This window comes from Cervus elaphus, chromosome 19, assembly GCF_910594005.1.
Source record: "Cervus elaphus chromosome 19, mCerEla1.1, whole genome shotgun sequence".
Taxonomy (NCBI): Eukaryota; Metazoa; Chordata; class Mammalia; order Artiodactyla; family Cervidae; genus Cervus; species Cervus elaphus.
Genome location: NC_057833.1, coordinates 91,478,131 through 91,500,106, shown reverse-complemented (window position 1 = coordinate 91,500,106; position 21,976 = coordinate 91,478,131). Strand labels below are relative to the sequence as shown.

At 40.9% G+C, this 21,976-nt stretch overlaps 1 long non-coding RNA gene across 1 annotated transcript; it reads left to right on the top strand.

Moving 5' to 3' along the window:
* Positions 1–3,139: 3,139 nt before the first annotated feature.
* LOC122676007 lies at positions 3,140–18,512 on the top strand. Its single transcript, XR_006335393.1, has 3 exons — positions 3,140–3,187; positions 12,728–12,885; positions 17,596–18,512. It is a non-coding gene; the product is annotated as an uncharacterized LOC122676007 (long non-coding RNA).
* The last annotated feature ends 3,464 nt before the right edge of the window (positions 18,513–21,976 follow it).

Sequence of the window (21,976 nt, the reverse complement as noted above, 5' to 3'; positions counted from 1 at the left end):
AGAGCAGCAACAGAAAGCATGTGGCATAGAAGCAGTATTGATGGTTTCAAATACGCAGCCTTCACCGTCCACCTTGTAGCATTTTCCAGCCACTGGTTTATGAATTCCTTTGGTCTCTGTGGTCTAATGTGTGGTGAACCAGCATTATAGGAACTGCCCAAAAGACCCAAATGCACCAGTGTTTAGATCCTGGTACCCATTCTCACACTTTGGTTCTTTTCCTGATTAGGGCCTTAATCGTCACAGAGATTTATTGGATCACTAATGCATCCATTAACCTCTGCTTCTGTGAGCAAGCAGAGGTTGGTAAAGGATAGCCAATTTTTCTTAATTTCTCAGCTTCTTCTCTGTTATCAAAAATATTTACAGTCACAGGCAAATCAATCAAGCAACAAATATCTAAGAAGTACCCATGAGGCACAAAGCCCTATAGGGCCATCCTGCCCCTACCCCCATCCTCCCAGTCCTAAGGAAAAGTACAAGCTAGTCTACCTCTAAGACTAGGGAGACAGGATTCACCCAATGATACTATAGCTAACAGTATATTCCCTTTAGGAATGAACTTTAGGGTTTGATGTGGGTCAGGAGGGAAGGAAAGAAAAGAAAAAGCTCATCAAGAGGTAGAAGAGATCATAAATTTCTAGTGGAAAATGCTCAATTGATAGTTAGAAAGTAGGGATGGTGAAGGATTAGGGTTCTTAAGAAAAGACAGGTTAAGTGATAAAGTCAGTTCTAAAATTAGAAAGTATGAAAGTGAGAAGGAAATGGCAACCCACTCCAGTACTCTTGCCTAGAAAATCCCATGGATGGAGGAGCCTGGTGTCCATGGGGTCGCAAAGAGTCGGACACGATTGAGCAACTTCACTCTCACTTTCTTCAGTAGATTGGGTTGAGGGACTTCTAAGTCCTCATGGTCCTAGGCTGGCAGCAGTAGCATCACCTAGGAACTTGTTAGAAATGCAGGCTCTCAGTTCCTATCCCACAAACAGTGAATCCAAACCCACATTTTAGTAACATCCATAGGTGACTCACAAGCTTGTTACAGTTTGAAGAATTCTGGTCTGAGTGCCAAGCATTGGCTACACACGTATCTACAAATGAAGGCCAGGAAATCTGTTTCAACAGATCATTCTGAGCTACCAAGAAAGAGCAAGTCCTAAGCTTGTCCTCCTCTACAAATGTAGAAAATTCTCTACATGCGGCACCTAATTCCTTCAGTGGGAGACTGCTATGGCTGCTTTAGAATTCAGAAGAGCCCCCTTTTCAACCACTGGAACAGCAGAAGAAATGCTGAGTGAGAACTCAGAATGCATTTTCCCTGTTGGACAGTGCTCATTACTTGTTGTTATATGTTGACATGATTTACACTTCTCAATTAATTTATATAAAGTATTTATACTTTCAAAAATTATCTGTAACTACTTGTAGCAACTTATATATTCAATAAGGCTATTCAAATACAAAGAAAAATCAGACATCAGACAGGAAGAAGAAGCAAAAGGAAATTCTTCAAGCATCTGAATATCATGATTATTTAAACTAAGCAGTAGTTATAGTTTGAGGTTGCTGGTAGCCAAAGCAAAAAAAGAAACATGATGAGTTCTGAAACTATCATTATCTGAAAATTACTACCCAAAGGAGGTAAGAGATATTTTTGAGAGATCAGTGTTAGGAGGAAGAAGTTAAATATATATATATAAAAAAGAGAGAGGTCAAAGACACAAGTCTGACTCCAAAATCTTTAGACAAAAAGACTTCAGATGGGTGTCAAGAGTAAATGTTTTATATTTTATGTACATCCTTCAAACTCTGCCTAAAACTCTTCAGGATAAGAAATATGTTTCCTAACACATTTGTCCCCCTACTGAGGTACTGAATACAACCTGCAAATTCAATACTAGTGAAAATATATTTCCTTCATTTCCTCTCCATTACAGACTGAGAATTTAAATCACTGAGACTTTCAAAACTTTTTCAAGTGTTACATCTTGTTTGACCTTCACAACAGCCTTCTGAGATTACTTCCTCTATTGAAGAAAGCAGACCCAGGAACTTCATAGCACTTGCCAAACATGACACAGTGGGTCAGCCCTGGAAGTTAATCTGAAATCCACATCTGCCAACACCTGGTCTGGTGTACTTGAATCTCCAAGTTGCCCATTCTTGGAAGTCAAGATTTAATTCCAGTGAGCAGCCCCCAAATCATTTCCAACTACCAAACAGCATATTCTTCAAGGAAGGAACTCTTCAAGACAAGAGGAAGATAGATCTGTAATATATTGCAAGGCCAGTGACTTCCTGCACTTAGGAAGCTCCTTCTTAAAAGGGTCAATGGGAGAGGGCTCTCCAGCTAAAACATTCCTGCGTTCACGCACTTGATAGCTCAGCTGAAACCCTAAGAGGAGGTTTTAAAGTCTAAAAATAACTGCTAGGGGAAGGGAAAAGTAAGTCCACCGTAATTAAAGAAACACAGCCAATGAAAGAGATGTCTGCTGGGGTGGGCCATTCAGCAACAAGCTGGTTCCGCCAGAAAATAACTCAAGAAAAGGTGTCCACATCAAAACTAAAACTGCAGAAAAACAGCGTGAGGAGGAACTGCGCAGTAGGGCAGGCTGGTCACAGAGAGAATGACCACAGAGATTCAGAATACAAATAATGTGATCTCCACTGCAGAGAGAGCCCGGCAGCACTCCAGGAGGAAGCCTTCAGAGTCTCCTTGCCAGGAAAACCAAGCCAAGAGCAAAAACATCTCTAGTTCCTTCTTTCTTCACCACTAATCCACCACTCAGGCAAACAAATTGGACACCTGGGGCTCTGAATAACAGATACCAGCTCATGATGCTGCTTGAGTGCATCTGTGAATTTACCCTGGGGGCTGTTTAGTGACTAATCATGTTTCCATCTTTGTTGCTGTGGCTAGGAAGCTCAGAGCCTGCCTGAGGTTCAGGACCAAATGGCGTCTATTTCTTTGTGGCTTTGAATTTACACTTATTTCCTACACCATTTTATCTGGTTCAGTTCAGTCGCTCAGCCGTGTCTGACTCTTTGCGACCCCATGAACCACAGCATGCCAGGCCTCCCTGTCCATCACCAACTTCCGGAGTTTACTCAAACTTCTGTCCATTGAGCCGGTGATGCCATCCAACCATCTCATCCTCTGTCATCCCCTTCTCCTCTCCTTTATCTGGTAGGTGACCATTTTTATAACTGCGTTAAATTTACTTTGAAATGAGGTGGGATAAAGATGAGAAATGAATAGGAATAAAAGAAGAAAAAAGGAAGGATCCAAGATTGTGTGTGTGAGAGAGAGACAGGGAGAGAGTGGGGGTGGGGGAGAGAGAGAGAGAAGAGAAGAAAGAGAGAGGATATGTGTGAGTTAAGAATTCAGGTGCAAATAAACAAATGGGACCTAATTAAACTTAAAAGCTTTTGCACAGCAAAGGAAACCATAAACAAAATGAAAAGACAACCTATGGACTGGGAGAAAATATTTGCAAACCATGCTGTTGACAGGGATTAATTTCCAAAATATACAAACAGTTCATATAGCTTAATATCAAAAAAACAAACAACTCCGTGAAAAAATGGGCTGCTGCTGCTAAGTTGCTTCAGTCATGTCCGACTCTGTGCGACCCCATAGACGGCAAACCACCAGGCTCCTCCATCCATGGGATTCTCCAGGCAAAAGTACTGCAGTGGGATGCCATTGCCTTCTCCAGAGAAAATGGGCAGAAGACCTAAATAGACATTTCTCCAAAGAAGATCCACAGGTGGTGAACAGGCACATGAAAAGATGCTCAATATCATTAATTATTAGAGAAATGCAAATCCAAAAACTACAATTAGGTATCACCTCACACTAGTCAGAATGGCTGTCATTAAAACGTCTACAAATAAGAAATGCCAGAGAGAGTGTGGAGACAAGGGAACCCTCCTACACAGTTGGTAGGAATTAAATTGGCGTAGCCACTGTGGAGAACAGAATGGAGATTCCTTAAAAAACTAAAATGTAATCTTGCAATCCCACTCCTGGGCATATATCCAGAGAAAACTTGGATTTAAAAAGATACATGCACCCCAATGTTCATAGCAGCACTATTTACAATAACAAAGACATGGATGCAACTTTAATGTCCATCAACAAATGAATGGATAAAGAAGATGTGAGATATATATATATAATAATATATACACACACACAATGGAATATTAGCCACAAAAAAAATAATGAAATAATGTCGTTTGCAGCAACATTGATTATCCTAGAGGTTATCACATTAAGTGAAGTAAGTCAAACAAAGACCATTATCATATCACATATTATATGGAATCTAAAAAAAACATACAAATGAACGTTTCACAGACATAGAAAACAAATTGGTGGCTACCAAAGGGCATAGCAGGGTGGGAGGGAGATAGAATGAAGAGTCTGGGATTAACACGTACCCACTGCTGGGGACAGCACAAACCTGGGCACCCAGAGCTCAGTGCCCCTACCCTGGCTTATGAACTCAAGACCCAGACATTTCCCCAGTCGACAAAATTTATTGCCTGCCTCCTTCTAGTCACCCCAGGCTTGGCTAGGATACTCTGGGCCTTTCTTTCCTCTACCTAAAAAGGTAATTCATTATTCTTTAGGAGTAATATATCATAGTGTTTGGTTTGAGAGGTTTATTTATTTATTTGGATTTAAGACAAATGAAAAGGAGTCTGCTTCAACTTGGCTGAATGGACCAAAATGGAAACAAAGACATCAGAATTCTCTTTCCCTCCCCAGTCCTGATCTGCTGATTTACCAGTGCACAAGCCTTCTTGCAGAGGCAATGTACCTTAAAAAATGATACAAATGAATTTATATACAAAACAGAATAGACTCATAGACATAGAAAACAAATTTATTGGGAGTTGGAAGGAGGGGGAATAAAAAAAAAAAAAGAAAACAAATTTATGGTTACCAAGGGGGAAAGGGGAATAAATTAGGAGTTTAGGATTAAAATACACACACTACTCTATATAAAATAGATAACCAACAAAGACCCACTGTATAGCATAGGCAACTAGACTCAATGTCTTATAATAATCTATGATGAAAGATAATATAAAAAAGAATATATATATGTATAATTGAATCACTTTGTTGCACATCTGAGACTAACACAACATTGTAAATCAACTATATTTCAATTAAAAAAAAAACCCAGATACTGAAAAAATTTTTTAAAAATGTATACACACTGCTATGTATAAAACAGGTAGACAGTAAAGACCTACTGTTATAGCACAGGAAATTATACTCGATATCTTATAACAACTTACAATGGAAAAGAATCTGAAAATAGGCAGATTTTACATACATCTGAATCACTTTGCCATACACTTGAAACTAACACAACATTGTAAATTAACTATTGTTGTTGTTCAGTCGTATCTGACTCTTTGTGACCCCGTGGATCACAGCATGCCAGGCTCCTCTGTCCTCTACTATCTCCCAGAGTTTCTCCTGGAACTATACCTTAATAAAAAACCATGCCTTAATAAATATATATATATATGCATATATATATATATGTATCTTTAAAAAGTTCATGTGCATCATTGTGAGTAATGATAATAAAATAAAAACATCTCCTGAAAGTCCCCTGTGAATCCATAGAAGCCTCTAGGTAAAGACGGTTGACAGAGCCACCAACTTAGTGAGGAAGCAGATCAAAACTAAAACTACTGATATTGTTGTCTGTGCCTGTAATACCCACAGCCGCCATTCCTGAGAAGTTATGCTGTACTGTGCCTTTGCCACACTGTCCTTTTTTATTTAGGAATAATTTACATACAGTAAAATGCACATGTCTTAGTATTCAACTCAGGTTCTGACAATTCTATACACTTCTTATTGGTGAGTTTTGAAGGTTCTTTTATTTTTTGGATACAAGTTCTTTGTGAGATCTATGCTTCCCTGGTTGCTCAGATGGTAAAGAATCTGCCTGCAATCCAGGATCCCTGGGTTCCCGGAGGAGGAGATGGCAACCCACTCCAGTATTCTTGCTTGGAGAATTCCACGGACAGAGAAGCCTGGCGGACTACATGGGGTCTCAAAGAGCAGGACACAACTGAGCGGCTAACACACACACACCATGCAGATATATGTTTTACAAATATTTTCTTCTTTTCTCCTAGTCTATGTCCCACCTTTTTATTTTCTTAACAGTATCTTTCGACGAGCAGAAAATTTTAATTTTATGGTTAGTGCTTTCCATGTCCTGACAAACAAGTCTTTGCCTATCCCAACATAACTAAGATATTCTCCTATGCTTTCTGTTCGAAGATTTATGGCTCTGATTTTATATTATGTCTATAGTCCATCTCAAATTAATTTTGAACGTGAACTTGTAGGAGTCAAGGCTCATTTCCCCTTGTAGGGCTATCCAGTTGTTCCACAATAGTTTATTGAAAAGGTTTTCTTGTCTTGCATTGAAATAACTTGGCACCTCTGTCAATTACCATGTTACATATTTAACCTTCACAAGCCTGTGGTGTGTTTTCCCCATTTTACAGATTAGGAAAATGGAATACTACTCAGACATAAAAAAAGAATGAAATTCTGCCATTTGCAACAACATGGATGGACCTGCAGAGTATTACAGTTAGTGAAATATCAGATCAAGAAGAACAAATACACTGTTATCACTTATATGTGGAGTCTATAAATAAAACAAACTAGTGAATATAATGAAACAGAAACAGAGAAACAGACACACAGATATAGATAACAAACTAGTAATCACCACTGGGGAGAGGGTGGGGGAGGGGTAATATACGGGTAGAGAATTAAGAGATACAGACTACTATGTATAAAATAGATAAGCAACAAGGATATATTGCATTGCACAGGAAAAGATAGATTTTATAATAACTTTGACTAGAGTGTAATCTGTCAAAGTATTGAATCACTATGTTATACACCTAAAGCTAATATACCCTTGTAAATCATTATGCTTCAATAAGGAAAAGAAAGTAATAAACTCCCTTCAAACATAGTTGTCTCCAGAAAACTGTAGTGTCTTTATATTTTGTCATAAATATGAAACATGTATGTTCTGCTAGGACACAGAGAGATTAAAAAAGATGAAGCTTGAATTATGGGGCACTGTCAGAAAAGGAGACTTCCAAGGTTATTGAGCTGCTGTGAGATCTAAGGTTATTGAGCCGAGCTGCTGGCCACAGATGCCCACACTGGAAGTTCAAAGGGCACCAAGAAATGCAGCTAAGAAGCGACAGCCTTGTAGGGCAGGTTGTCTGGGGGTCAGAGAAGCCACAGCCCACACAGAGGGTGATGTGGTTACTAAGTTAATTCTTCAAAAGGGCAGGCTCTTTTGAAGGGCAGGCATCATCTCAGAAGAGATGATGGAGCAATTTCCATCTCAAAGACACTGTCAGCAGGAAATCAAGGGGTGACCGAGCTAGAGGCTAAAGTCTCCAGGGAAGAGGGAAGGCAGTCTGTAGAGAAACACAGAGGTGATCCATCATGAGGACAGAAGGTCAGTGTCCACAAATTCAGAAGGGATTAAAAACAAAAGGGCAGAGCTCAGGACGAAAAGTGAAATCTAAGCAGTAGGAAGAGAAACTCCAGATATAGAAGCCAATGAGGAATTTCACTTTAAAATCACTTTGGCTGGGTCTGAGGAACCACCCTTCCTATCAGGACAGGGTCAAACATTCTTATCTCCACAATCAAAGTGGAGAATTCAGCACATCTCTGGGAAACAGAGAACAAAAGATGTGGGCTTTTTAAGAAAGGACTGTCTGTTGCTCTAGTCCTCTAAGTTATTAGAATATAGCTCAGTCCTACCTTTAGAGTTCTACAAATAGAACCTTGCAATTAACGACAAGGTTCACCATTTCAGTAGCTCATGAGAAAGTTAGATTGGTGAATCAAATCAGTGTATTAAACATTTTTTTCTAAATGTCTCTTCAGGTCTTTGTAATCTTTTATTATTCTCTGAAGAAAATAGAAACAACATGGCCTTTCTCACCAGATACAAGGCAATTTGGTTAAAATATATGTGCAAACACAGGAACTCAATTACCCGCACAAATGAAAGGAAGGACAGGTAATTCACAAACAGTCTTTAAGACACATAGTATCAATAGCCACCCTTTATTAAAGGTTTAATGTGGTAGGGCAGGCCCTCTGCTCAGCACCTCACAGATGGGAATTTAATCCTCGGGAAATTCTGTGATTGGGACTTCCCTGGTAGTACAGCGGCTAGGAGGCCACCCTTTCACTCCAGGGGGCCCAGGTTCAATTCCTGGTCAGGAAACTAAGATCACACATGCCACACAGCAAGGGCAAAAAAAGAAAAATCCTGTGACAATAATAACAATGGCAACTGATATAAATGGTATTTCATTTGTTTCTCAGACCAAGTGTTGGAGGGAGGCACTATCATTATCCCATTTTATAGATAAGGAAAGAATTTAAGTACACAAAATAAATGTAAAGATACTAATTATAGTTCCTGTGGTCATGTAGCTAGGGAGTGTGGACCATGGAATCAATCCCAGTGTCTCATCCTGTTATCTGTGTCTTTAACTACAAGACACTCCCCACATTTAACAAAGGTGACTGAGCCCTAGAGAAGATAGAGCTCTGGTCCTCCTAATTTCAAGTCTCCATACTCAAATGGATTTTCACACCCAACCTAACTTCTATTTGCATTTTTTGAGGATTTCATAAAACAGGAAATCCCAGCCCCAAGCTCCATGGTAAAGACCATCTCAAGAGAAGCCAGATGGGTATCTGAGTGATGCACCCCGACCTACACACCACCCTGAAGATGGCCCTGAGTACCTTTTGGACAATAGTGTCAACCATGTATCATCATTTGACTCCTACTTACCCTGGCAGGGAGAAGAGAACTATTTAGGACTTACAGTGAATACATGTAGGGAACACAGGGAAAGATAGTCTATTGCTCCATATTTTTTTTTAACCAATAAATTAACTTAAAGCTCACAGCAGATGGAAGAAAGCTGAGTAATGAAAGAGAGTAGTGGACACCAGCTGTTGGCAGTTTATCCCCTTCTCCCCATTTGTGGGTTTTTATTCAAAGTGTTCTGCCTTTCCAACACCCGCTGATGGCATGTGACTCAAGTTAGACCAATAGATCACTCCCAGAAATTCAGTTTTAACTGGAGAGACACAAAGAGAGGTTTCTGGAATTGATTCACACTGGATAGAGTGGCCATTTGTTCCTACTATGAGGTCTCCCAGAGCTTCTAAGTCCGTCCCTATTCCTCTGAAACAGGATCCAGAAGCTTTCTCTTCCATTCTGTGAGCAGCCTCCATCCAACACATTCCTTTTCAGCTAAGGTAGCCAGGGTTCTTTTCAGCTGCCTGCAACCATAAAACCTTTAACTGAATCTCAAGTTGGCCAAGAGGAGGCATCCTTGACTTGGTGAATCTCAGCATCAGAATCTACTGCAGAGATCAGAAAGTGACTGACTGACTGATAAAGGAGAGCAAATGAATGGAGAAATGGGGCTGTTTCCAGAAACAAGAAGTTGAAAGAATAGGCTCTAATTTTGTTGGTTTCTAACTACAGAGTTTTTCACCCCCTGGAATTCTCTGTCCCTTGAATGATTCACACCTTCTGTGGTTACTCATCACTTAAGCCCATATATTTTTCATCCTGTGAGAAGTAACTCAGCTGTCTAGAGCATGATGCTAATGAGGGCAGCACTTCTGACTTGACTTTTGTGGGGTGGTTACCTTAGTTCTGAGTCACAGACAAGAATGGCACTTGAAACCCAATCAAAGTTCTTTTGACATTTCATGGGGCTGGAGTAATGAAGTTGATGGACAACACTAGTCACTGCCACAAATTCAGGTTCAGCTCATATTTCTTAAAACTCTGAGGCATGCCAGGTAGTGCATTAGGCACTTCACAGGCATTATCTCATTGACCATCAAGCATGCACTCATAACAAATGAATCCAAGTGGATTACAAATGAATGACATAACCATGTTGAAGACCAGTGAGGAAGGAAGGAACTGAGCTAAGCAACTTTGGAAAGCAGTGTCTCAACTGGATACTACAAGGCTAAAGACATAAAGAAGTTTCTCTAGTTGGTAACTGTTTCTCACAGGAGTACTGGGTTAGCAATTCCAAAACCACTTTGGGTGTATGCTAGTAAACACATAAGAAATTATACTGCTGATGATAAGAATCAAATTTCCTACTGCTAGAGGAAGAAGTTACAAATAAGGAAAGAAGGAGGTGAGAATAATCTGTCATGCTAGATGACCATGGGAGGTAGCAACATGAATTTATTGCTAAATTTCTGTGGTTAAAATATACACAACAGACGATTCAGTGGAATTAACGACATTCATATTTTTTTGCAACCATCAACATTATCCATCTCCAAAGCTTTACTTAATATCATCCCAAACTGAAACTCTGTAACTTCTCAGGGTCTCATTGTTCCCTTCTTGTAGTGTCTTTGGTTTTGCTACCATGGCTCATGGTTAATTGGAATACATATACAGCTACAAAAATACAGAAAGAAATATAGGTACATGTGTATGCATAGGTTAGAATATACACACATGTGTCCTAGCTCAGACTATCTTCTGAGAGATCCTAGAAATAGTAATAACTAGTAGCAATGAGCACAACTGCTACCCTGTCCTTGGTCTCTAATACCATGCTACCATAAAAGGAACTCTCACCCCTGGGAGAAGTGGTTGATTCCAGGACTGGCGCAGGAAAAATATAAAATGAACTTGGAGCATTTCACAATGGCAGAAAGTTAAAAAGTGAGTTTTTTACCAAAAAATAAGAAACCTGTAAGGGCATATTAAAAAGCACAGGTGCCAACCTGAAAGAGCAAAAGCTGGAACAATTTGTGCAACAAGATAAATAACAATAGTATTGGATCATAACGGAAAGATTAAAATATTCTCTGGGTTCATAGTATAATAAACAAATGATTGAATGAATAAGTAATAAATAGATAGGAAAGGACAATACTTCCTTATAGAAGAATTCCAATAAATAAGTGTAAGAGGAATTAGAGAAATGGTAAACCACTATCAGAAGACCACTGTAGTACCCATTGGAGGCATAACCCATTGATGGTTATTAAAATTAGTGAGTTAAAATTTAAGGAGAAACAGGATATTTTGATAATCTCAAACCATCTCCCCCAAAATAAATATTTATTCATTTCAAAGTTGAATGCAGTCATTTTAAAGCAGAGAAACCACCTTAGCCAAATGATAAAGGCTAACATCAGTAGTGATATCATTATGACATCATGCACCCTCCAATATGACCCACTGACAAGGGCACATCACCTCAGTGGTATTCATCCCAATAATCCATAACTCCAGTCTAATCAGAAGAAAATATCAGACTAACCCAAACACAGATATCTTCTACAAAATCTCTGATCTGTATTTTTCAAAAATATCAAAGTCATGAAAAACAAGGAGCGATTGAAAGATTGTCACGGATCCAAGGAGACTGAAGAGGCATTATACCTAAGTGCATCCTGGACTAAATTCTGGAACAGAAAAAAGATGTTAGAAAAACAGAAAATTCTACAATCGTCTGTAGTTTAGTTAGTAATATTATGCCAACGTTAACGTCTGCGTTTTTATAATTATACTACATTTCTGTAAGATTTTAACATTTGAGATAGCCTGATAAAGGATATATAGAAGCTTTCTGTACTACATTTGCAACTTCCCTGAAAGTCTAAAATTATCTCAAAATTAAAGATATATCTAAACAAAAGAACAGAAACAGAATGAAAATAATGAGAGTCCTGAGACATGATCTTTCTAGGCAACAACGGAACACTCATTTTTCATGAACTGGAAACTCACAGTAGGAGTTCACCAGTTCTCCCTACTAGAAGTATAAAGCCCTCAGGGTCCGTTGATGAGGCAACAGATTTAGGAAGCACTGTGGCATTGGCCTGAGGCAGATCTGAATTTGAATTTGGGGAATTTGTCAGGGAAAAGTTGTTTCACATCTCTGAAACATAACATTTCCAGATTTGTTGTGAATATTAAATGAGATCATACTTCACTTTTGCACAGTAGGTATTCACTGAATATCATCTTAGGGACTTCCCTGGTGGCCCGGTGGTTAAGAGTCTGCCTTGCAGGGCAGGGGAAGTAGATTCGATCCCTGGTGGGGAAACCAGGATCCCGCATGCCTGGGAGAAACGAGGCCGGTGCGCCACAGCTAGAGTCGATGGACCACAGCAAAGGCCCTGAATGAGGCAACTAAGAGCCAGCACAGCCAAATGGATGGTGGAGATCTTTTCTTTCCTTTGCTTCTGCTTTAAGCGTGTTAGAATGTCAGGGCCTTATCATCTAGATTGGGACAAAATGTACACAGGAGTAAAATAATGACCGAAGAACGGCTTCACACTCTGATACCATCAAAAGCTGCCTTCACCTGAGAGTGGGACTGCGCGTACCAGAGCACAACCCACACGAAAGGAGAGAAGAGAGAAATATGAGCCAGCATCCCCCGGGCAGCCTCGGAGAGCAGCGGGACGCCCTGAGCCTGGCGTGCGAGGAAAGGACTCGGCGGGGCTGGGGGTGAAACTGAGCCCCCTTCTGGAGAGGGGAAGAGGCAAAGGCGAGAAGACGGGAGTGCGTGTGGGTGCATGCAGCTATTTCCGCTTATCTTCCCATTATTTTTGCAGATAAACCAGACCTGTGGGAGATATGTTCATTTGGAGCACAGGATGAATGTGAGGAAACAACAAACCCTCTTGACTCATTTGCGATGAAGCAGAATTCCGAAGAGCTGAAAAGCAGCCCGAGTTGTTCTGGATGCTGGAGGCAGGAGAGACTGTGGCCGGTTAGTGAGGAAAAGTAGGGCTCAAGGGAAGCATGGTTTAGTTTGAACTGTATTTGATACACGGAAGTTAATTTCTTTTGTTCTACTGTGTTTGGTTGTTTTAATCGAAATATAATTGATTTACAATGCCGTGATGGTTTTGATTGTACAGCCAAGTGATTCGTGTGTGTGTGTGTGTGTGTGTGTATTCTTAGTGAATATATGTCTAAGAACTGATACTGTGTATAAAACAGATAACTAACGAGAGCCTACTGTATAGCACAGGGAACTCTACACAATGCTCTGTGGAGACCTAAATGGGAAGAAAATTCAAAATAGAAGAGAGAAGTTTACAGGCATAGCTGATTGACTTTGCTATACAATAGAAACTAACACAATATTCTAAAGCAACTATACTCCAATAAAAATTAATTTTTTAATATATATATTCTTTTATTCAGATTGTTTTCCCATATGGGTTATACAAGATATTGAATATAGTTCCCTGTGTTATGCAGTTGTTGTTGTTGTTTAGTTGCTAAGTCATGTCCAACTCTTTTGCAGCCCAAGGACTATAGCCTGCTATGCTCCTCTGTCCATGGGATTTCCCAGGCAAGAATACTGGAGCGGGTTCCCATTTCCTTCTCCAGGGAATCTTCCAGATCCAGGGATCAAACCCAGGTCTCCCGCATTGCGGGTGAATTCTTTACCAGCTGAGCCACAAGGGAAGGCCAAGAATACTGGAGTGGGTAGCCTATCCCTTCTCTTTCCGACCCAGGAATCAAACCGGGATCTCCTGCATTGCGAGCAGGCAGATTCTTTACCAACTGAGCTATACAGTCAGTCAGTCAGTCAATTCAGTCGCTCAGTCGTGTCCGACTCTTTGCAACCCCATGAATCGCAGCATGCCAGGCCTCCCTGTCCATCGCCAACTCCCAGAGTTTACTCAAACCCACGTCCATTGAGTCAGTGATGCCATCCAACCATCTCATCCTCTGTCGTCCCCTTCTCCTCCTGCCCTCAATCCCTCCCAGCATCAGGGTCTTTTCCAATGAGTTGACTCTTCGCATGAGGTGGCCAAAGTACTGGAGTTTCAGCTTCAGCATCAGTCCTTCCAATGAACACCCAGGATCTCCTTGTTATTTACTTATTTTAAACATAGTAGTGTGCATATGTTAATCCCAAGCTCCTAATTTATCCCTGCCCTCTCCTTCTCCCTATGGTAACCACAGTTTGTTTTCTATGTCTGTGAGTCTCTTTCTGTTTTGTAAATAAGTTTACTTGTATCCTTTTTTTTTTTTTTTTTTAGATTTCACATATAGGTGACATCATAGGAGATTTGTCTTTGTCTGGCTTACCTCACTTAGTGTGATATCTCTAGGTCGATCTACGTTGCTGCAAACAGCATTATTTCATTCTTCTTTATGGCTGAGTAATATCACATTGTATCTAAGTACCACATCTTCTTTATGCATTCATCTGTTGATGGAAATTTAAGTTGTTTCCATGTATTGGCTATTGGAAATAGTGTTGCAATGAACATGGGAATGCCTGTATTTTTTAATTAGTTTTCTCCAGATATATGCCCAGGAGTGGGATCACTGCATCATATGCTGTTGCTGTTGTTCAGTCTCTCGATCATGTCTGACTCTTTGTGACCCCATGGACAGCAGCACGCCAGGCTTCCCTGTCCTTCACCATTTGCTGGAGCTTGCTCAAACTCATGTCCATTGAGACAGTGATGCCATCCAACCATCTCATCCTCTGTCGTCCCCTTCTCCTCCTGCCTTCATACTTCCCAACATCAGGGCCTTTTGTAATGAGTCGGCTCTTCATATCAGGTGGCCAAAGTATTGGAGCTTCAGCTTCAGCATCAGTTCTTCCAATGAATATTCAGGACTGATTTCCTTTAGGATTGACCGGTTTGATCTCCTTGCAGTCCAAGGGAATCTCAAGAGTCTTCTCTATCATATGGTAACTCTATTTTTAGTTTTGTAATGAATCCATACTGTTTTCCAAAGTGGCTGTACCAATTTACATATCAACGGTATAGGAAGGTTTCCTCTTCTCCACACCACAGCATTTATTATATGTAAACTTTTTGATGATGGCCATTCTGACCACATTGAGGTGATACCTCATTGTAGTTTTGATTTGCATTTCTCTAATAATCGTTCCCAAGAGCATTTTTTCATGTGCCTGTTGGCCATCTGTACATTTGCTTTGGAGAAATGTCTATTTAGATCTTCTGCCCATTTTTTGATGGGTTTCTTTCCTTTTTTTTTTTTTTTTCCACAGAAGTGGTTTAAGCAGAGGAACCCTATGATCAAAGCATGGAATATCAGGCAGGATTCTGTTGCTGTGAAATAAAAACCACTTCAGCAAGTCTAAGTGGAAAGAAAATTAAGTGTCTATAAAATAATTGAAAAGGCTGGAGACTTGGTCTCTAGGCTGTCTCATTAGAGGGAATGTAAATTGGTAAAATCTTTTTCAAAAGCTGTTGAATGGCATCTATTAAATTGTACATATATATTTTTTAAATTTTCATTATTAGCATATCATTGATTTACAGTGTTGTGTTAGCTTCAGATGTACAGCGAAGTGATTCAGTTATACATAAACATATATTAATTATTTTTCAGATTCTTTTCCCATATAGGTTATTTCAGAATATTGAGTAGAGTTTCCTGTCCTGTACATCAGGTCCTTGTTGAATATATATATACATATATATATAATATTTTATTTAGGAAATATATCCTAGAAAAATTCAGTTCTAGAAAAATCTATTCTAGAAAAGAAAATTATGTATAAACACAAAAAGATTTACAAGATTGTTCATGGGAGCATTTTTTCTACCAGTGAAAAAAATTTTTTCTACTTCCTAAGTGGAAGAGGTTAAATAAAGCATGATATGGAATACTGTGCAGTCATTAAAAGAATACATCGAGCCTTCATGGAAAAAATTTCCCAGACATGCTGTAAATTGAAAACCAAGTGACAAAGCAAAACCCACATTATGTCCTGTTATTGTGTTTTAAAAGTACTCGGACTGAACAAACGCAGAGCAGTGTTCACGTGCGTGTCTCTCAGGAAGAAAGCTAGTTGGAAGCTTGCTATGGGGAGGCTGTCACGTTTTCCTCTGAGTATTCCTGCATTGTTTAATATAGGAATATTCATGCATTCATATATTACTAGTGTGGTAAAAACATGAGGAACTGGTCCCCGCCTCCAAACCTCTCGTTAAAATACAGTAAGGATAACAATGCTGATCCTAAGTTGAATCATGAGAGAGAGATGAGAAGTACCATTCTTCTCATATAAGAGATGGACTGTTATCCATCTCAAGTAGAAATGATTACTGAAAGTCAGCAGCAAGTCAGTTTCTCCTTTTGTCCTGGTGAGTTGGGTAGTGGAGGGAGGAATGGAGATTTCATTTTTCTTTTACGTGCCAAATACATATGACTTTAGCATAAGGGATGCTTTCAAAGGCTGGCAGCAGAGCTCTGAATCCATTGGAAGACTGAAGATTGTAAGTTTAGAAAACAGAAGAGGGCAAACCAGATAGCCCAACAACATACACAAGTTCCCATCTGGGCCAACCCCCACCAGGACCAACACCACCCACCTCTGCCTGCCACAACGTATCTCCAATGGACCCTGCATCCTTGCATCACTCCCTGAGAATTCCAAGCCCTGATGGAAACATCTTATTGACCATGCAAACAAGGAATAAGGAAGGGTATCTGTTCCTCTCCTTAATTTAGTCATGAGCCTTGCCCATCCCCAAGACGCCAACAAGCAGAGGCATGTCTCAAATAAGAAGGGTGCTTTGATGCTGAGAAAATGAACAATGACAGATGTCAACCACACTTGGGGAATTCAACTCAGATTTTGCTTGATTGTTGAAGAGATGCCCCGTTGGCCTGTCCACTTGCCTTGGTCTAACAATTTCATTTGCTTCGGATTTTCGTTTATTTCAAGTCAGCTTAGCACTTCACAAACCGCTTGAGGGAAAGAGGCTCCTAGAGAGGAGGTGGCCTCACTTCTGAAGAAGGCATCCGTGCAGCATCCATGAGACAGGTATTTATGGAGCTGAGAGCCAGAGCTGGTGACTGATGCCCTGTCCCGCAGCATTCAGTTGAAGCAGTGTGCCCCATGTCAGGATCCCCACTGCATCAGGAAATGAAACAAATGATTGGGAAGTGTATAGGCTGGCTGGCTGTGGAGGCCGGCGGGTTGTAGCCACGCCTTCAGCAGACCGATGGTTTATACTCCAGAAAAGAGTTATTCAGCCTAGACTAGGGAGACAAAAAAGCAAATTCAATTGAGGTTCATAAAACTTATGAAGCATATGCTGAGAAGTGCCTCAGCAACTCACTCTCAGCCTTGTCCCATAAATAACACAAGGACAAAGGGAGAAGGAAAATGAAATTGAAGACTAGGAAAAAATCTCTTTCACACACCCAGGAGTTTAGATGAGGCCTGCTTCTCCAGCAGGCAGTGGCTGCCAGAGCACACAGGATGGCAAAATGTCTTTGGAGAGGCCCATTTCATTTGAATTTTTTTTTTTTTACCACTTTTGGCCTTTTCAGGTATGGGGTATTGGCACTTCTTGATTTAGAACGCAATTTTATGTTTATTCGAAAAGGAGGGGCCAGGAGGATGATTATTTCCCATGTGTAAGAGCAACTTGTAAATAACCATATTCATTTCTGCATTTCACCCCAGGCTCTCCATGTGATCCTCATCAATTCAGGAAAGGAAATATGTGAATTTCTTTAATCCGGGACATCTCTGGGCAGATGTAGACACAAGCGAAGAGGAATCTGAAAGTTTGGTCACATCTTGGCAGACATCAGAGTCCTTGCTTGCTGATAGCTGAAGGAGCAGGCATAAGCTGTTTCCAGCACTTTCTCACTTTCATCAAGCCACGAGGAAGAGCGGGTGCAGCTCCTGGTAGCTGCACCCCAGGAGCCTTCTGCCTGAAACCGCTTTTCTCTTTCTCATCCAGTAAGCCAGCAGCTAATGCAAGGGGGCTAATTGAGATAATACAATTACCTCGGAATGTACTGGTTACTGAATTTCTTTTTTAAGGGGCCAAGAAAAGCAAACAGGACTATGCTGCTGTCTCTTAGGCCGTTCTCATGGCTTTAGGCCATCACTCCCTGTCAAAATGAAGGGACAAGAACTGCCTCTGAAATCATTAAATGCAGAGAGAGCAATATTTGTGTGGCAGACAGAGCCAAGAAGATGCTGGGGGATGTGACCAAAGAGGAAAAGAGCCAAGGCAAGAAATCAGGCTAAGCAGGAGCAGAAAGAACCTGCCAGTCCTGGAGACATAAGTGGCCTGTCGGCATCCTCACAAAGGATTGCTTCAATTTACATTTTTTTAAGGAACGAAAGACATAGGAGGCCAGATGCCATAATTTCAGACAAAGCAGTAGCTAGAAAAGCCAATTCTCCTACAGAGAGCTAGACTGTATATTGTTTTCATTATCCACCCATATGCCCTCTGCTTTCACATAAAACCTAGTGCCCATTTCCAAAAGGGGAAATTTACTGCTGTCTGCTAGCCCATTGTTATGGAAGCTATTTGTATCAGTTAGAAATATCTGCAGATGCAAATAAAACTTGACTATCAGGGACTTAAATAGGTGGAGATTTATTGGTTTTATGCGAGAAGCAGTCTGGGGGTTTGCCATCTCACAATAGCTCAGAAACTCAACACTGGCATCCAGATTCCAGGTTCTTCTCTTCTTCCTGTTCCACAGGCCTTGTATCTTAAGCTTCTGTTCCCCTCCTTGTTGCCACATGGCTCCAAACTAGCTGCTGCATCTTAAATCATCACATATAATTCCAGGAAGGAAGCAAAGAAAGAAACAGAAAGAGGAAACATTGTATCCAAAAGGGGAATGCTTTTCCGAAACTCCTTTAGCAGCATTCTGCTTACAACTTGGTAACCAGAATGGTGTCCCATGGCCACTCTTAACTGCAAGGGAGTCTGAGAGGTGGGCATTTTTAGTGAAAGGAGTGACTTGTGGAATATCATAATATCTCAGTGAGTCCTGACCACAGGTCTACATCACAGTTGAAACCCCCATGAAAATCAGTCTTTCTCAGAGGAAAAACAAATATTGTGTATGAACGCACATGCACGGAATCTAGAAAGGTGGTACAGATGAGTCTGTTTGCAGGGCAGTGATAGAGATGCAGATGTTGAGAACAGACATGTGGACATGGGGCAGGGGAAGAGTAGGCTGAGACAAATTGGAAGAGTAGCATTAACACATATACACTAACATATATAAAGTGGATAGTTAGTGGGAAGCTGCTCTGTAGCCCAGGGGGCTCAGCTCAAGTGCTCTGAGCTGATCTAGAGGGGTAGGGCTGGGGGATGTGAGGGAGGGGATATATGTAGACTTACAGCTGATTTACTTCATCCTACAGCAGAAACTAACACAACATTATAAAACAACTACACGTCCCCCCAAAAAAGTTAGTCTTTCTCTACCTCTAATTCTTGATCTAGACCCCACCCTGCATCCCTCATACATGCATACATGCTAAGTCACTTCAGTCATGTCCAACTCTTTGAGAGCCTATGGACTGTAGCCTGCCAGGCTTCTCTGTTCATGGGATTCTCCAGGCAAGAATAGTGGATTGGGTTGCCATGCCCTCCTCCAGGGAATCTTTCCAACCCAGGGATGGAACCCATGTCTCTTATGTTTCCTGCATTGGCAGGCAGGTTCTTTACCACTAGTGCCATCTGGGATTCATATGTCACATCAAATGTCTCTTGCTCAGAAAGGCTTTCCTGGCCACCTTCCTTAACATGTTTAGTTTTTTCCTTGTTCTCTATTTTTCTGCCTGGTGCTTCTGTTGCATGTCTAAAAGCTCCTTGACAGCAAGTATTCTGCCAATACTGTCTCCTGTGCCTGGATCAGTGCTTGGCATAGAGAAGATGTTCAATAAATGTCAGTCTTATAACTTTTAAGCAAACATTTATCAACTATCACCAGGTATGATTCTCAATGCTTTATTTGTATTAATTCACTTAAACTTTACAGCACCCCTAGGTAAATGCTATCATCCCATTTTTCAGATGAGAACACTGAGGCTCAGAGAGGTTAAAACTGAACAGTAAATGCAGAGCTGGGACTCAAAGGCAGACACTGGCTCCAGAGCAAAGGTGTTAGCCCCGGCTTTATTCTGCCTCCATCTTGTAGGAGTTTCCACAACCCAGGCAGGTGGGTTGTAGCAGTACACATCTACTCTGCCCGACACATTATCATAGGATTTCATTCAGCTCAGTAGTTATCCCAACTTTTTTTTTTTAAGTCTTTTTTTAATGTGAACCATTTTTAAAGTCTTTATTGAATTTGTTACAGTATTGCTTCTGCATTGGAATGCAAAGTCTTAACCACTGGACTACCAGAGAAGTCCCCGTCCTTAGTTCTTTATCTTTTTCTCCCTTCTCCCCATGGCTCGACGTGACCCTGGGCCTCCTTTAACACTTCATGAATTGGGCACAAAATAGCACTTAGTTGCTGCTAAGTCACTTCAGTCGTGTCCAACTCTGTTCGACCCCATAGACGGCAGCCCACCAGGCTCCACCATCCCTGGGATTCTCCAGGCAAGAACACTGGAGTGGGTTGCCATGTCCTTCTCCAGTGAAAGTGAAGTCACTCAGTCGTGTCCAACTCTTCGCAACCCCATGGACTGCAGCCTACCAGGCTCCTCCGTCCATGGGATTTTCCAGGCAAGAGTACTGGGGCAGGGTGCCATTGCCTTCTCCAAAAATAGGCACTAGTAAACATATATTAAAAACTTGTTACCGTCCTTAAATGCTTGGGAGAATCATCATTCGTTGGAAATAACCTACATTTTTAAAGCCAACTGTAAAAATAGTTATACCTTTCTGTTCAGAGAAGTTTCAAGCAGGGCAGATGTAATTCACTGAATACCACTTCATACTAACATTGTGCTGGATGCTGTCTGTACGTTCTCATCCTCTCAACAATCCTGTAAAGAAAGCGACATTTTTCCATTTGTGAGTTGAGAAACAGAGCCTTCAGGAGTTTCAGTGAATTGTCTAAAAGTTGTGTTATAAGGAGTAGGTGGAGGAGCAGTATTTCGACTCACCAGGTTTCACCATCTTATGAAAGAATTAAGTGCCTTCCCAGGCCTCAGCTCCTCACCAGGGAAATGTGAGAGGTGGTAAACTTTCAACTATGGACTCAAAGGAAATCAAGATCCATAAGAAAGTTTAATAGACAGAACTCTTTCCCTCTAATGAAAAGGTATTATTCTCCTTCAACAGTTGTGCCGAGAGGTAGACATTTCTGAAACAACCATAAAGCCAGTTCACAAATCATGCAAGGAAAGGAGCATTATTACTCAACTGTCTCATCATATATGCCCAGCTTCTCCCGGGGAGAAATCTTGTCTTATTCACAGCCCCTTTCTGCAAAGGACTTTTAGCTCTAATCCAAAAATCAAACCCACCTTCAAAGGATAATGATTGGCCCATTGGGATTTCTCTGATGGTCCAGTGGTTAAGGACTCTGTGGGTTCCATCCCTGGTCAAAGAATTAAGATCCCACAAGCCAAGGATGACACAGCCAGAAAAAAGAGAGATTGCCCCAGCACTGGAGATGATGACGAGGTTGTAATTATCTCCGATTTACATGGAAGGAAGTGCGAACTCAGAGCTTGACTCCATTGCCTGAGGTCATTCATTTCGTCATCAGGGGAGCCCAAGCTTGACCCTTCATCTTAGAACACTGAACCCATGCTCTTTCTCCATTTCTAAGAGGTGCTTCATTGTCTAGGATGGGATATAGAGTCGAGAAGACAGAAGAAGAGGGAATATGTGACAGGCATTGGTGGCGTCATTGGAATCAGCCCACCTCAGCTCAGGGAGGTGCCACATGGATGTGTGTTAAAAAGCTGTTGATTTACTTCACAACTCCTGAGATGTCTTTATAGCCACATATAGTGACAACTCCTGAGATGTCATTATGTGAAGGCTTGGTGGTTCTTATTCACAGGGAAAAAATATTAGGTCCTCTCTGGTAGAATGCATTCCCTCTGGACACTGGGGCTTCGA